General features: G+C 38.1%; 1 long non-coding RNA gene across 1 annotated transcript; it reads right to left on the bottom strand.

The window, feature by feature from the left end:
* Positions 1–1352: 1352 nt before the first annotated feature.
* LOC128789882 (uncharacterized) lies at positions 1353–9930 on the bottom strand. The gene is made up of 4 exons (XR_008431565.1): positions 9716–9930; positions 8060–8161; positions 1786–1873; positions 1353–1684 (listed from the first exon to the last, which is right to left on the bottom strand). It is a non-coding gene; the product is annotated as an uncharacterized LOC128789882 (long non-coding RNA).
* Between the last annotated feature and the right edge of the window lie 6543 nt (positions 9931–16473).

The raw sequence follows: 16473 nt of genomic DNA, 5'->3' as shown, positions 1-16473 counted from the left end.
CCCCTCCCAGCACTAAAAACAATTGCTTAAACAACATCTGAAAAACATAAGTTCTATCATATTCAAATAGTATTCAGCTTCCAAAGTGTGAAGAAAATATTTTTTTGCCTCTAAGGTCCTGTTGTTTCCTTGCAGAAATTTCTTTAAAATGAATCCTTAAATTAAAGATATAGTATTGGTAATACACAAAAATGGTCTAGTCATTTGGTTTTCTTTTCATATTCAGCAATTATATCAAGATTTTTTAAAGCGTAATTCTTTGAAATTTTATATTTAATGTATATAGTTGAATTCTGATTGTACAGCTCTAATTAGGGATTACATAAACCTTTTAACATATAATTTAGTTTAAAATAATCCAAATAACAGACACACTGGTGACCTATGTATTTAAAGAGATATAAGAATTGCATTCAATAACAGCCTTACATTTTATCATATATAATGGTTTCACAATATGAGAGGTATTACATATCACTTAAATGTTCAGAAAAAAATTAATAATTTGAATAGGTATTAATTTTTATTTTTATGACAGTGAGTTTTTGACAATGTAATTACATTTCAGTGGTGAATTGGAAAACAATCCTACAATTATTTGAAAGACTATTATTCTTTAATATTCCACATTTCAAAATTACGTCCTGGTATGAATGAAAACTCCTTGTGAAATGTCATTTGTGATACATACCCCGATATATTAGGTGATTATTTTTTATCTCTCATATACTTTTTGAGACAAAAGGAGTTTTTTTCAATGCAGAAAACTAAATGACAGGGATAAAAATGTTGACAGACCAGTCATACTGACTCAGACCGAAGTTTTTCTTCCTCTTTACCTGCTGTTTCTGGACCTGCCCAGCAGCTGGGATTCCAGGCAGAGCCTGCAGCTGAGTCCAGGCCAGTTTGAGAGTTCTCCATCACTTACTAAAAGCTCTGAGCAGTCAATATCAACAATGGGAAGAGTCTGAGCTGGTTGGAGTGGGTTTGGAGTCTTCAGACCAAAGGTCCCTGTTGTGTGCTACTATCACTATTCAGTGATCTGAATGGGAAAAGAGGACTGGCTAGAGGGGTGTTTATGGAAAAACAACAGTATGCATCCTCATAACTCTCTTCTTACAGTGTCCCAGGCTGAAATCCTAGGGGATTTCCTGAGCATAATGTCACTATGATGTGGTTTGTCCTTTACAGAACATACTGATATTAGAAAGTTTGTGGAGGTCTCTGTGACAGTGTTGCTGGAACAAAGAACTCTGCAAAACCAATGCACAAAGAGAAAAATAAAGAGACCAATGCAAAAAGAGAAAGCTTATTTTTGTGTTTACAAATTTGGAAGTTCCAAGGGAAAACTCTTCATTTTTAATGGATTACACTTTATTTTGCATCCTACTACTGTAGGTTTGTATTAACTTATAGTTAAGTGGTCCTTAAATGTGATATTATACAATGAAATTTAGATTTTTCTCTGAGTAAACTAAATGTAAGGTTCACCTATGCATGTCAGAGTAGAAGTAATTCAAGGCATAGTTTATCAGCATCAACTTAAAGCCTTTTACCATTTCATAATTGTATACTTGAAGGAAAAAAACCATACAATAATAGTATAGGATGTGCATGTGATAGAGTTTGCTTTTCCAATAAATGCCAGTCTGTAACTTTTTTCTGGATTTCCTGAACAGTAACCCTGCATAAGGTTGGAAAAAAAAAACAGAGAAAGTAATTTTGTTAATCTCTTAAACATAATTTTCTGAGAAATCTAGGTCTTCACAGTTTTGCTATACTTACATGTAGTTTTGTGATGAAAGGGTGTTAAAAGCCAAGTGACTTGCACCATGCACATATAATTGTACTCGAATCCAGGCAGCGGCTACATCTGTAAAAAAAAATCTCTGTTCTTATAAACCCACAGAGAAAAGTTCTTAAAGTTTGTATGTATAAGGAAAACATTTTTATTCACTTTCTCATGGATCATTTTACAACACTCCTGAAGATAAATTTAAAGACATGACAGAAAAAGAAAAACTGACAGAACAAACCCAGAGAAGATCTAGGGGGTTTGCTGGTAAACAGGAAGCTGCCTTTATGCAGATTTCCTGAAAAATTACTGTTCTCCTGTGTTTGCCTCTAAGCACATAATCAATGCTTCTGGATGCACTAAGTCAAACATGACAGACTAGTCACACTCTGTAGCTAAAATTTTCAGTCGTGTTTGGGACTGAGAGGGTTGTTTGCAGCAGCTAAAAGGGAGATTTCTGCATTTTGACCATGACAGCTTTTTTCATTATAGAGTCTCAAAGCAACCCAAGATTCCAAATAGGAATGGGAAATAATTGTGCAAAGAAAGGCAAATATTCTGTTCCTCTTCTTATATGACACAAAGCAAGAAAGAAGCCATGGTGATTAGGGGACATAGGCAAGAAAATGAAACTGGTGTAAGATCAAACAGTATTTAAAAGCAGGATGAATCTCTGTGATTCTATGGCTGTTTCACTGGCCGAAGTATTCAACATCTCTGCATCAAATATTGCTAAATTTGCTGAAAACACTTTCCAACTAGAAATGGGCAGGTGCCATATTATATGAAGCAGATCTGTATTAGCATACAAATGGGGACTGATAGTGCCTCTCTACCACGTGTGAACCTTGCAGATATTACTTTCTACTTATCATTTTGCTGAAGGGTTTCTGCTAAACATTTTAAGGACTTTTATCATGTTTGGGAATTCTGATCCAGCATGCAACACAATTAAAACATGAAAGAAGTAGTGAAAAAGAGTGAGTAGGAAGTGTAAAGAGAACATGAAAATATACACTACTTAATTTTGCTTAGTCTATTTTGTGTATTTTTTTACATAGTTGACTTTTCATTGTCCAGCCAGCAAGTGAACAATTTATACAGTGTGTGTCAGAGCTTTACTTTTTCTTGTTTTGCAACATTGTAAAAAATAAAAATAATAAAAAATAAACCCAAACAATACACAACCTGAGAATCACAGAATGGTTGAGGTTGAAAGAGATCATCTTGCCTGGTCTCCCCATTCTGGCAGAAGTCGGGAAGAAGTATATTCTGCTCTCCTTTCATAAAGGTGTTCAAACCCATTTCATTGACTTACAAGAGCAGTACTGTAGGCAGCTGGATTTAACTGAAGGGTATCACCAGTGTCATATGGACTGAGTGATCTTTTCACCACTGTTAAGATTTTGTTGATCTATTAAGTATAATTGATTAAGGTAGTGAACCTGGTATGTTCCTAGTAAGTCAAATGTCTTCATTTGAATTCCTTTACTATAAATCATTAAATAATTAAGTAGTGACTGTAAGATAAAGCAAACAGGTCAGCGTGAGAAATGTGATAAACAGTCCTTACAGTGGAAGATAGTGGACAGAACACATTGATAGTGGACAGAACACATTGATGAAGACTTGGAAAGCCTCAGGAAGGCGCAGTGTTGTGTTCTTTTTCCCGGTCCTGGGGGGCTCAGGGAGCCTGGCTCGGCTCTGCGTAACGTCCGGGAGTCCGGGGCTGCCGCTGGTTCAGAGGCTCTAGTGCTGAGCCTCCGCGTGGGCTGCCGCGTTGTGTAACCGATGCTGGGAGGAGGTAAAGAGGCGAAGGAGGCACACCCTGTCCTGCGGTTGGCTGGAGAAGGTTTATTGCTGCGTGGTGCTGCAATGGAGAGCAGCGACCACTCCCAGCGCCTGCATGGACAAGATGGCGGCGGAACAAAGGGGCGCATGGAGTTTTATAGGGGGCGGGCAGACACGGGCGGAAGCCCCCTTGCCCAATGGGGACAGGCAACGGGGGCTGATGTGGACCGCGGCAACCAATGGGAACACGATAAGGGTGGATACAGGGTTCTGGGGTGAATGGGATTGCAGGGATGGGGTGACTGGCACGGAAGAACAGGGGGTGGTTACAAGACTGACATGGGGAAGCTCCAATGGTGAGTGACCCGGAGCAAACCATCGCGGGGGGAAGACGGGGGTACACAGAACCGACTAACTAACATTATTAAAATCCCTAACTAAAACCCAGCCCGGGATGCAACAGGAAGGACCTGAGGTTTTCATGTTGCATATGCGATACAATAATTCCACCCTTAAATGAATGACAAAGTATCATTAGTTAAACAAACTATTATGAAGTGCTTATGGCACTCTGAATAGGAGATGTTTAAAAAGATCATTTGCTTGTGTTTGAAATTTAAAACAGGGTTACTTCTGTTTCCTTTTAACTTGACCAGCAATTTTGAATCGAATTTGCTGAATAATGTCATTGCCATGATTGTGTTTTGAAGTAGAAGTACATTTTACTTAGAGTTATGTCATTCTTCAATTAAAAAGTTTATTCATGTGTTTTTTAAATTATATACCATAATGAGGTATTATTATTTCCCACTTGCATTATTTTTTAGTTGCTCTTAGAGGTATGATTATAAGTGTACAGATCTTGACTAAAGGAAAGCCTCTGCTTTACTATTTTACTAGGCCTTAGTAGTTTCACAGTTTCAGTTGCTATCCTTCAAGAACAAAAGCAGCACTCAGGCACTCACAGTGTTAAAGATAATACTGAAGACAAAACTGTAGAAACCCAAGCTTGGTCTTGGTTCTGTGAATCTGAGCTGGACACTTCATAAGAATATTTAATATTTCTACAAAGATTTAGTAAATATCATTCGGGTTTAGTTGTCTGACATTTCTAATTGCATTCTTGCCTATAAGCAGTCCATTCAATGGTCAAGGAAAGGAAGATAATTTATCCTTTCTTAAAATTATCTATTTTGTAATTTGGGGTCTCTAAATATCAGTACTGATCTTTTGCAAACATTTTCCTCCCATATTTTATTGTCCCTTCTTTAACCTATTTGAATTCTAGCTTTGCACAGCATATATGTCTGAGATTTACCACAACATAAAATGGTCTGTAATCTGCCAGTAGGGCAAGAATTATACCATTTTAAAAAAATTTATTTCTGCAACAAGAAAAATAAAGAAAATACATCAACTGGCAAAATAAGTTCTGTTAGACTAGACTGCAGACTAAGAAACAGCACACAGAAATCTTCGGTGTTGTACTTCTGTTAGATTGAGATGAATTCTGAGGTTATTATGAACCAAATCTTACGGCTTATTAGAAAGTAAAACATGGCATCCTCAGTTCATCATATGGCACAGCTTCACAGAGAACACAAGCTTTTCAGTAAATACACTGACTTTTGCAAACTGTAAATCATCTGCGAGCCACTACTGTTCTACTAATTACAGCAAGAAGCTGTGCTCATTAGCTGTTCTCATCTGGTTCACTGCACGAGCTAAATAGGCCGTAAATGAGCTAGCAATTATTGCTGTATTGCTGCTACCAGCTCTGTTCATATCAAAATATCTTCACCAAATGTTGTGCTTCTTGGTATTATCACGTTAAGAATTTCACAATTTCATGTTGAAGCAGTTAATTGGGAGGTTGTTCTTGGAAGATGGAGGAGCTTCTATAACTTTCTTGAATGACTGCCTCTCATAAGTATCTTCAACCCATTTATGACAGCCTCTTAAACCAGGCAACTACATGAATATATAAATATTGTACTTGATGCACTAAGAAAGAAAATGCACACCTTGCTATTCATCCTCAGTTTTCTTCTAACAGTAAACCTTATTTATATAGATTGAAAATATTTCATTATGAATGAGAAGCTTTACGGCCTTGGTAGCAGAGTGATAAATTAGTTATATGAGAGTTTTCAGAAGTGTATATAGTGCATTAGGTAAAAGAGAAAATATAAACTTACTGTACAGGGAGATTTTTAAGAAAACAACCTGTATGCCAAACACAGCCTGTATGTCCCGTCCAAGTGGCCTGCAGATGAGTTTTCAGATGGGAAGGTGTGCTTTAGACTCAGAGGGATAGGCAGGGGGTATGAGCTTCCTTTTTCTTACCTCCAGCCTCACATATACACAAAGCTGTAAACATTTGTCCCCTGTTTTTCTGAGTACATCTTCATCTGTTTTCTGACTTGCTTTACAATTTATACTGAGTCTGTTCATGTGGGTCAAAAGGCCACCCATTTGCTCTCCCCATTTTTATCAATGAAGTTCAGACTTTCTTCCTTTTACTGCCTGTTTGGTTCAGAAGAGTTTTGACACAACAATAATTAGAGCCATTTTTCACATGGGACACTTCTTGATGTTGCTGAGAGAGAAAGCATTCAAAGAGGAAACAAATATTGATCTGAAAGATCTGACTTGTCTCTCAGAAAGCTAAAAAGGCAAGCACTAGAGCAGCAGCTCCTAAACTACAGCATACTTCATGGACCTTTTAAGCTTGATTTAAATAATGTGTAGAATAAAAAAATAGTAGCTGCAATTTCCAAGCTGTTTCTGTAAGAACATAGGAAGCTGTGAAATTATCTGTCCTTTAATATGTGAGAACTTCTCTGTACAACTTCAAACAACGCAAGCACCATCCATTCAACTCAACTGGCACACACAAACGTCTCTTTCTTCTTAGTTCTGGCTTAATCCTGCTGGTCCAAGTTTGGGAAGCCAGGAGCATTAGCACATTAAAGCAGAGACTACCATGAGTACTGTCATGGTTGGACACTGGCGCAATGCTAGTGTCCCTATGAAAATGTACCTTTCCTAAATAAATGCCGTGAGATGTTATCAGGAACAGAGCAGAGCAGGCCCAAGTTTAATAACAAAGGAAAAAAACTTTATTAAACTACTACTAATATAGAAAACACATAAACTAAATCCAGGATGAAGACCCTTTAAAACACCTCTCTTCCTCCCAATTTCTAAAAACACCCAGCATGAAACATCACCTGGGATTCTTGATCAAATTACTACCCTTTAGATAATCAATACTTAAACTATCAAGAGAGAGAGAAGTCTCTCTTGTACCACAGACCCCCCAGGAAACACAGCTGCCACCCTGTGTTTCCCTGTTACACATGGCAACCGCCTGGAGAAAATCTGCCAGTGTGACACTCTCCTTTCCATGTCACAGTGCTCTCACCACCGTGCATGGACAGACTGCTCATAGGGCTCCTTTAAGGATGCTTTGCCATGGACCCAAAGATACAACAGTTCAGCTTCTCATCTTGGGACTACAGTCCCCCCCATTTTCCCCTGGGGCCGAGGGGTCTAAACAGGACTCATCTTCTTCCCGAAGACAGAGGGTATTACCATTCTTTCTTCAGCTCTCTTCGTTTCTCGCTATTCTTGTGCTGTTCAAAGCTGAAACAAGTCTCCCTAGGTCACCACTGCATCCCCCTAAAATGCAGTCTCCATTGCAGGAGATTTTGGTTCAGTCTATGGCTAACAAGAAAAGTCTAGCTAAAAGCTACTTCATCATCTTTTCCCACTTAAATATTTCTTCTTTTAACATCTCAGGTCCCGGACTATCTCTCTTCCACTACAAATTAAGGAGGAGTATTACTTTTAAAAAACCCTCATTTCTTAGAAAGGGTTAAACGTTCAAACTCCTTAGACGGCTGATATCTTGGTTCGATGTTCCGCCTCTCACGCTGGGCACTATCCCCCCCCTTCTCTTTTTCTTCTAACAGCAAATTTCTAAGTACCGCCAAGCTCTCTGTCTCTTTCTCTCTTTGAAGAAGACAAAAGCATCTCCGCTTCTCTCCACCCTTCTATCCACAAGAGCTAACTAGGTTCCAGACCCTCAGCCCTTCGGCCTACCTAGACAAGGCCGCGGGGCTTCCCCTCCCCCGCCCAGCCCATGGCTGGGCAGGGGAGCGTCTACACTCTCTAACGACCAGAACTAAAAGAGAAAGTTCTCCTGAGAGTTCTTGCTTTTAACCCCCTGTGTTCTCAAAAGCGTGTCCATACTTTCAGTAGTCACTCCAGGTACCAATATCTAAACCTGACCACTAATTAGTTTAACCTAACTTTTTAAAAAAAATTCACTTCTATGTCAAACCACAACAAGTACTCACTGGATAATTACATTTACATATTTTCAAAACTAGCTCCAGGATAGGGGTGAGGTGCTTTTGTAGTGACACAACGAGTGACACCTTTCCCTTCCTGGAAAGTTGGACATACCTAGCAGTGGCTGCTTGTCCCACCATAGCTGCTTATCAGTCAGGGATGTTAGGCATCAGGAATAGTTCAGGTGCAGCCTGGGACAGGATTCTTCCAAAGGACCTTATGGTAAGTGAAAAGAAAATTGAAGAACATCAGGAAGTGGTCATTTCAAAAAAGAAGGAGTGTGAAGGTATTTTGAAATATAGTGGTGGAAATAGCTAGAATACCAGACTACTGAGGTTCCCAGAATTCATGGTTTTGCAGAATATTTGTTATCTTTATGTTTTGTCAGTCAAGTAAACCAAAGAAAGATCACTTAATTATCACTGTGGTAACTGCACTACTCTGAAGCATCATTTTAAATGAGGATTAACAAGGTGAAAAAAAAACCCAACATCCTACAAAATGTGCATTTTCCTAATTTAATTAGCCTGCACTTGCAATAGAATTGTATGCTATACATATTCTTGAAGCCACTGACTCTCATTACAAATAATAGAATAGGTGGGAACCATTCTCTTGGATAGCATTCAATTATATCCTAATCTAATATTGGTTATATTATGCTGATCTCCAAACACTTTGCTCTTATTTTCATTAAAATAAAGCTAGACGGGGGACAAGTAGTTGTCATAATTTCTTTCTGTGGTCATTACAAGAGATTTTCTTGGCAGTTTCTGTATACTGTTTTAAATGAGGACCTGACAGAAAATCAAACTTATCTTTCAGATACTTCTGAGGCTTGTAAAACAATTTCATCCTGCATTAGAGAGAAACAAAAGCCTTCCAGAAACAGCATAAAAAATGTAATCTGAGCAGAAGAGGTATAATGCAAGGAAAAGAGAAGACTAGAATTTAGGGTATCTTCTATCTGGATATGGGAATCCTTATTGAAAATCTCATACTTAATTCTCCTGTAGAAATTATATATACATATAAATTATGTATTTTAATATTACATATTATATATTTATGCATATAAAAATTATCTTTTTAAATGTGATTTTTTTTTTCACTGACACACATTTCTCTGATGATAAACATGTTTTCAAATTATTCCAGTGCACCCCTGGTTAAGACTTCTTTGTATCAAGTGATTATCCTGAAGTTGTTAGACATTATTACACCTAACATGGTGAGTTGACCCTGGCTGGCTGCCAGGTGCCCACTAAAGCCACTCTGTCACTCCATTCCTCATCTGGAGATAGAATAGAAAATATAATGAAAGACTCATGGGTTGAGACAACCTTCTTCTTGGGCTCAACTTCACTCCTGTTTTTCTCTAACCTCTTCCTACACTGTGGCATAGGGGAATGAGGAATAAGAGTTATGATCAGTTCTTCAAATGTTCTCTGCTGCTACTTCCTCCTCAGGAGGAAGACTCCTTACACTCCTCCCCTGCTTTTCCTCCCAGGGCTGCAGTCCTTCGGGAATAGGCTGCTCCAGCACTGATTTCCCCATGGAGTCACAAGTCCCACTAGCAAACCTACTCCAGAGTGGGCTCCTCTCTGCATGGAGCCACAGGTCCTGCCAGGAGCCAGCTCCAGCATAGACTTCCTACAGGGTCACAGCCTCCTTCAGGTACCCACTTGCTCCACCATGGTTTTCCATGGGCTGCAGGGAGGTCTCTGCACTGGTGTCAGAAGCCCCTCCTCCCCCTCCTTCTCCTCTGACCTGGATGTTGCAGGGCTGCAGCTCTCAGATGCTCACTGCTCTTCTCTGGCTGCTGTTGTTGCATCCCGGGTTGGTTTAGTTAGGGGTTCTGATAAATGTTAGTTAGCCGGTTCTATGTACCCCCATTTCCCTGCACAGTGGTCCACTCCAGGTCACTTAACGTTGGAGCTTCCCCATGTCAGTCTTGTGGCCACCCCTCTGTTCATTCCTGAGAGTTCTGTGTCTGTTACCCCACCCCCATGTTCCCATTAGCCCCGGAACTCTGTACACACACCCCTGCTGTGTTCCCATTGGTTGCCGTGGTCCACGTCACTCCCCCGTTGTCTGTCCCCATTGGGCGAGGGGGGCTTCCGCCCCTGTCTGCCCGCCCCCTATGTAACCCCATGCGCCCTCGGTTCCGTCGCCATCTTGTCCGTGCGGGCGCTAGGAGCAGACGCTGCTCTCCCCCACGGCAACCACGTGACAATAAACCCTCTCCAGCGAACTGCAAGGAAAGGTGCGCCATTCCTTCACCTCTTTACCTCCTCCCAGCGCCGGTTACAGAGCGCACCCAGCCCACACCAGTGCGCTAAGTGCCAGAGCGCCCGGACCACGCGGCAGCCCCGGACTCCCAGATGATACACAGAGCCTAGCTGGGCTCCCCGAGCTGCCTGGGACGGGGGAGAAGAACGCAAAGCCACAGCTGAGGATCAGGTTCCCCCAGCCTGCCCTTCCTTGGCTCAGTTATCCCAGAGGCACTGCCACTGCTGCCTTGGCCAGTGCAGGCCCACCCACCTTGGCCCTGGCTCTATCAAACACAAGGGAAGTTTCTCGGAGCTTCTCACAGAAGCCACCCTGAAGCCCCCTGCTTCCAAAACTTTGCCACACAAACCCAATATAAAAGTAAGCTATCACAAACTGCTGGCCTCTTTAACTGACTAAATAGCCCAATTTTTCTTTTAAAAGAGAGTTTTTTGCATGAAGTGATGTAAAGATAGCTTTGAAATAATCATTCTCAGATGAAAAAAGCCAGATGCAATGCAATGCTCACACTGACATATTTTTTAAAAATTAATCAGATAATCATCTGTGGTGAGTGTGTTATGTAAATGCTGTTCTTTGAGAGCTTAAAATCCACATTTTATACAACAAGTTATTTTTCCCTGTTTAACAGTTACACCTTTAACTAAGTGGCTGTTCAGCAGAACTAAAGCACAATTGGTGCAAGTCAATGTAAAAGGTATTTTCAGGCAATAAGTAGTCATCTATTTTGATAAAACCCTTTTGGATTTAGCAGCATTTTCTCTCATTCTTTATTTTAATGAACGTAGTTCCTTTTCACAGAAAAATAATCTCATTTGGATAGGCCTTTCTTTTGTTGTCATTGTTACAACAAATCAAGTAAGAGGGATACAAAACCAGGGTTGCAGTGAAGCAAAAGGTCATGTGCTGATGTTTCATATTGATTCTGGAGAATTATTAGTTGAACAGTGACTGGCACACTTAATAGTGCCTTCATAATTCATTTGCCAGTCACTCTGCAATTATTCCAGGTGCTGCTGGGGAAATGACTCTCAAGTTCTAAAGAAGTAATCAGCATATAAATGTTGGCAGGATAAAACCTCCAACACTGGCTTCAGGTGCAGCTCTCAATGCAGATGGAACCACTTCAGCCAGTTCTTAAAAGCAGTGGTTCTATCTGGCTGGAAAAAACTTGTTCTGGTGGAACCTAGGTTTTTATCCTACTCATCTGAAAAATGGAACAGAATGTAGATCTTAAGAAACTTTTTACTATTTGAAAATAACAAACTGATTTTTTCTAAACGAAGTCCTTTGTGTAACCAAATAAGAAATCTGAACAAAGGATATTGGAATTCAAGGGGGCAGGCTGTATTATTTTTATTCAGAGGACTGCCTTGCCTCATCTTTCTAATTTCTTCTATTCAGTAAAATAATCAGTGATGCTAATCTTGTTCAGGTCAAAGGAATACAGGCAGAAGTCTGTTGTTTAAGTCTTGGCATTTCTGAAAGACTTCAAACACCTGGGTTTGAAGACATTTTAAAAGATAACACCATAAATACAATACAGTCAGCCAGTCTAATAAACAAATTTCATTTACATTAAAATAGAACAAAGCTTTTCTGGGACTTAATGATTGAAAAGCAGGAAGAAGGGGTTAATTAGTAAAGGTGTCAGGAACATTTGATTGAAATTTTTCCTCTCATACTTTTAGAAAGAACAGGTTGGCCTAAATGAAATTTTACACTTGAGAAGTACTTCTATCACAAGATTTTAAAGGAAGAATTGTATTGTCATTCTGTATTCTTCTCCCATATTCTTTGAATGTTCCAATAGTTTGTCTCATGCTTCTGTTTTCCTTTATGGTACAGATTAACCAGATGAATCTGAGGTAGACATTACTTCATTACAGAGTGTAGAATGTCTTAGATGAGATTACAAGCACCTGAAAACAACTTTGAAATTTAATCCTTTTTGCTTTTTTTTTTTTTTTTTCCTCCAAAAATCAATTATTTTTGCCTCTAAAAATAAGTTATACAAATTAAACTCATTCTATTATGTAGCTCCAGCAAACAACTTAATGCTGCTATCCCTTAAACAAGATTCAAAGGTAGCTATAGATCAAAGTCTCATTCGTTTCTTTTGCTGAACTGTGATTAATTCATACATATTCTTTCCAGCCAGAAAATCTTAAACTTGATTTGGAATTTAACTTTCATTTTCTTTCTAAAAAGCATCTGGAAGAGTATATCTGTAAGTATATTTGCATGTCCCTGGGTCATCCAAGAGATTAAGATGAGAGGATGTTTCTGTTGGGTTGCCATCCTTGCTCTGAATAGGCCCTAGAAACCATGTGTGACACAGTAGCATTGCCCCACTACTGTTAGAAACCACAAAGCATGCTCTGTTAATACAAAGTACCAGAAGAAGCATTTACTGACAAATGAAAAAATTAACTAGACAGAATAGGAAGAATAAAAGAGCAGAGTTCTAAAATCTCTATGTGGCATAGCTGACCTTGTCCAGTAGGCCTGAGGTCTACTCTTCTCTACTTGCACTATGACTAAAAAAATGTTTTGTCTGTCTTTCTAAAACTTTATATTATTGATTTTTGTCTTTGTGATGCTAGTTTCTTCACCAACTATAAAATAATATCATCTGCAGTCCTGGCATGGTAGAGATTCTGGTAAGGGAGCACATTAAGTTCTAGACAGTTTTGGAGTTTACACTGTCCTGCATGAGACATGGTTTTACAACTGTGGCAATACCTGATAGGACAGCCACAAATTCAAGATCTTGAGTGTTGCTAAGGTTCACTCATTTTAGAAACACAAGAGATCCACAGGCTGGATCAGCAGCTTGGTGACTGTCCATGCAACAGCATTCAGGAGGATTGTAACTACTGATGTTTTTCAGGCACAGAAAAGTGATGTAAAAAGAATGACTTTTACATTTGGCTTTAATACTGAAAGGAGGTGACTGCTCCAATTAAATTTTTTAGAAATAGTCTGAGTTCCAAATCTATTACCAAAACCTTGTCACTGCCAGGGAACAGCTGAAAACACTGTGAATGGCTGTTGTATGGAGTGCAGCTGTCATAAGATTGAACACTGTAAAAGAGATTTATTGGCCATAACCTGGACAAACCTTGCTTCAACAAACCTTCAGTTCCCATGCTGTATTGTATTCTCTATCAGCTACCTAAGAAAAACTTTCATTTTTCTATTAAAAAAATGAATGTTTTTACATTTTCTGTTCTGAAGATGAGCTCTCTGAAATTTTATCATGTTTCTGCTTACACAACAATTATGAAATACAGGATAACCTGTCTACAGGGATGCAATCATCTAAACACATCAATATGTTACAGCAATAAGAACCCTGTTAGAAGGCAGTTACATTCTCAGTTTTACTTCTGTGCAGAGTTAAATGACAGGTAGGGATTTTGCAGTTAAAATGCCATATGTAAATGGGAAAAAATGTGAACCACAATGTAGGCTCTTTATAAACTTAATATAAGAGGAGTTTGAGACAATGCATTTTGTGTGACTTTTCAGTCACTTTGAATTGTACTGATTTTGAAAATTAATGAATTTATCCTACTGTTAGAAACCTCTATGTTTTTAAGCATTAAGAATTTGTCAACAATGACAAATTGTTGCTAATAATAACTGCTAATTATTCTTTTTTTTTCATTCATTGCAAGTACTAGTGGGACAACAACATTCATTTTGAGAAGGATTAAGAACCTAGAGTGTCATTTCAAAACACTTGGAAAAGTTGTGGAAGTAGAATATGAAGCTAGTATTGACAAGGAGACATTATGAGATTACTTGTTAGCATATCATGAAAATTCCCTTATATGTTCAAAGTTCACATCATTAATTAATAAACAGTTTAAGTGCCAAAACAGATAAAGCCAAGTCAGCTTCAGATTTTCTACACTCTGAATGCTGATCAGATTACTGTAGGTTGAGTTAAACCTGTCAAAACAATGACCTTTTTTAATTCATTGACAGTACCTTGTCATCTTGATTTGCTCACAATGAAGCTAAATTCAGTAATTTGGATCAAATTTACGTGGTCTTTTTTTCCCTCTACTGCATTTCAGGTATGCAATACCACTGGTGCCTTTGAATCCACTAGTTATTTCACAGAGATTTTCAGGGACACTAGAGATATGGAGCTAACACAGTGTTGTAAGTTTTCTGAAGAACTTGTATGAAACCTCATAAGTGTGCTAGGAAAAAACAGCCCATTGTTTCTTCTCTCTGTGTACATCATTCAGTGACATTCTCTTTTCTAGTTTTAGCACCTAAATTAGAGTTTCTTCCATGATGATCCTAAGGGTAAAAAGGAAAATATTTTAAGAAAATGGTTAGGATGGTCTTGTATGAAGTCTCCTTAGAAAGCTTTGCAAAATTTTCTTTGCATTTAGCAGATTTGTAAAGAAACCACCGAAGTGTACTAGACTACCAGATAGCTTTCCAATTAATATAATGATCTACTACTAATATGGCATTTTAGATGCATAAGTAAATGGTTTTGTTGCACTTAAAGTGCAACTTTTCTAGTTATGTAGTAATGAATCTCTCAGATTGCTAAATGAAAGATGCACCAGATATAAATTATTTTCAAATAATTTATTTAAAGAAACCTGTGATAATTCTAAACATTTTGGAATAAAGAAATAGTTTCTACAATTCTATAACTAAAAGTATTTCTTTCACACTGAGAGACTTTAGAGAAAAACTCTAATTTTTTTTGTGGACAATAGCCACCATTAGTAGTAGTAGTTACTAATGACCATGACCATGTGCAGCTTTTACTTCTGTATTGAGAAAAATGGCTTGTGTGTTATGTACCTACTTTGGGAGCTGCTGCCACAGAGATTTTATAGGAGTGTAATAGTCACTACTGATATTTTACTTCTGTCTAAATACTCTAAGTAGGACTAATTAATTTTTCGTCTTGGTAGGATATTTGTACTTAAAAAACTAATGGGATATGGAATGACATAAATTGAGACTACTTTCCACATCAAAACACTACCTGTCATTTCATTTTGAAATTTACGGGGAAAAAGCTAGAAAGGGAGGCACTTATTTTAAAATGGTATAGACCATAACCTTTTGATTACATTCATCTGTGAAACAATTCTTCTGGAAGAGAATAGGACTATAAGTCATTTTGAGAGTAACAGGAAGTGCTGCACAGACATTTTATTTTTTAAAAGTTTAATCATCATCTTTAAAATCTAGACTTCCAATACAATTTTTATTTTTCATGTGAAATCAATAAGTGTGGTTAGTACAGAAAGCAATCCTCTCCTTAGTTTAATGGTCTGATGCATTGTGAGGTCTGAGAGGGATAAGAAATGGCACTTGCATTTACATTGCATCTAAATTCCCAAAGAAAATTTGTGCACTGCGTGGATAGCACACTAGAACATATTTAATATATAAACATATACACAAAATATCTAGTCTTGATCTTCTTAAAAAAAAAAAAACTTTGTAGAATAACAAAGCCACTTCCTAATGGTAGCAGTATTGCTGGGGAATTGGGAAAATATTGGTTAATTGAGAAGATCATGTATTTATTTCTGCTCACATGAAATACAGGTAGGTCAGTTTAGATAGGTGAGAGTATGCGAGCTGGCTCAAAGCTACTTCTATGGCACAAAACTGCATCTGGAAGTATACCAGTGAAAAAAACTTTTGCTTTTTTCAGAGATCTTACACACTAGCTTCTAATTTTGAAATATAATTAAAGTTGGAGAGCTGCTTTTTTATAAATACTTGACATTTACTAGTGTATAGCTTCTCTCATCAGGACTGCTTTCTTCAAAATGTTTGCAAGCTGAACAGGAGCAGAAACATTAAAATGCACCAACATCTAAATGGTAGGAGCCAAATAGCTTAGGGAGAACAACATGAATATTAAGAAACTTTAGGACATTCGTACAAAATAAAAACATCCATCCATTTTAAAATATCCATCAAAAATGTAAATATTTGTGCAAAGAGTAATGTAAAAGATACGTAAGCAAGAACAATTTGATTCCATTAAAATTTTTGAAATAATATATTATCTCTGCAAAAATTGTGATTTGTCCCTGTCAAGACTCTCAGCAGAGGAACAGGATAGGTGAATCCTTGAAAAGAAGACAACTCTTCTATTCAATCTCATGAATGTCCTTCCCTTCCCTTCCCTTCCCTTCCCTTCCCTTCCCTTCCCTTCCCTTCCCTTCCCTTCC

Source organism: Vidua chalybeata, chromosome 6 (genome assembly GCF_026979565.1).
Source record: "Vidua chalybeata isolate OUT-0048 chromosome 6, bVidCha1 merged haplotype, whole genome shotgun sequence".
NCBI lineage: Eukaryota > Metazoa > Chordata > Aves > Passeriformes > Viduidae > Vidua > Vidua chalybeata.
This window is presented reverse-complemented; position numbering and strand designations above follow the sequence as displayed.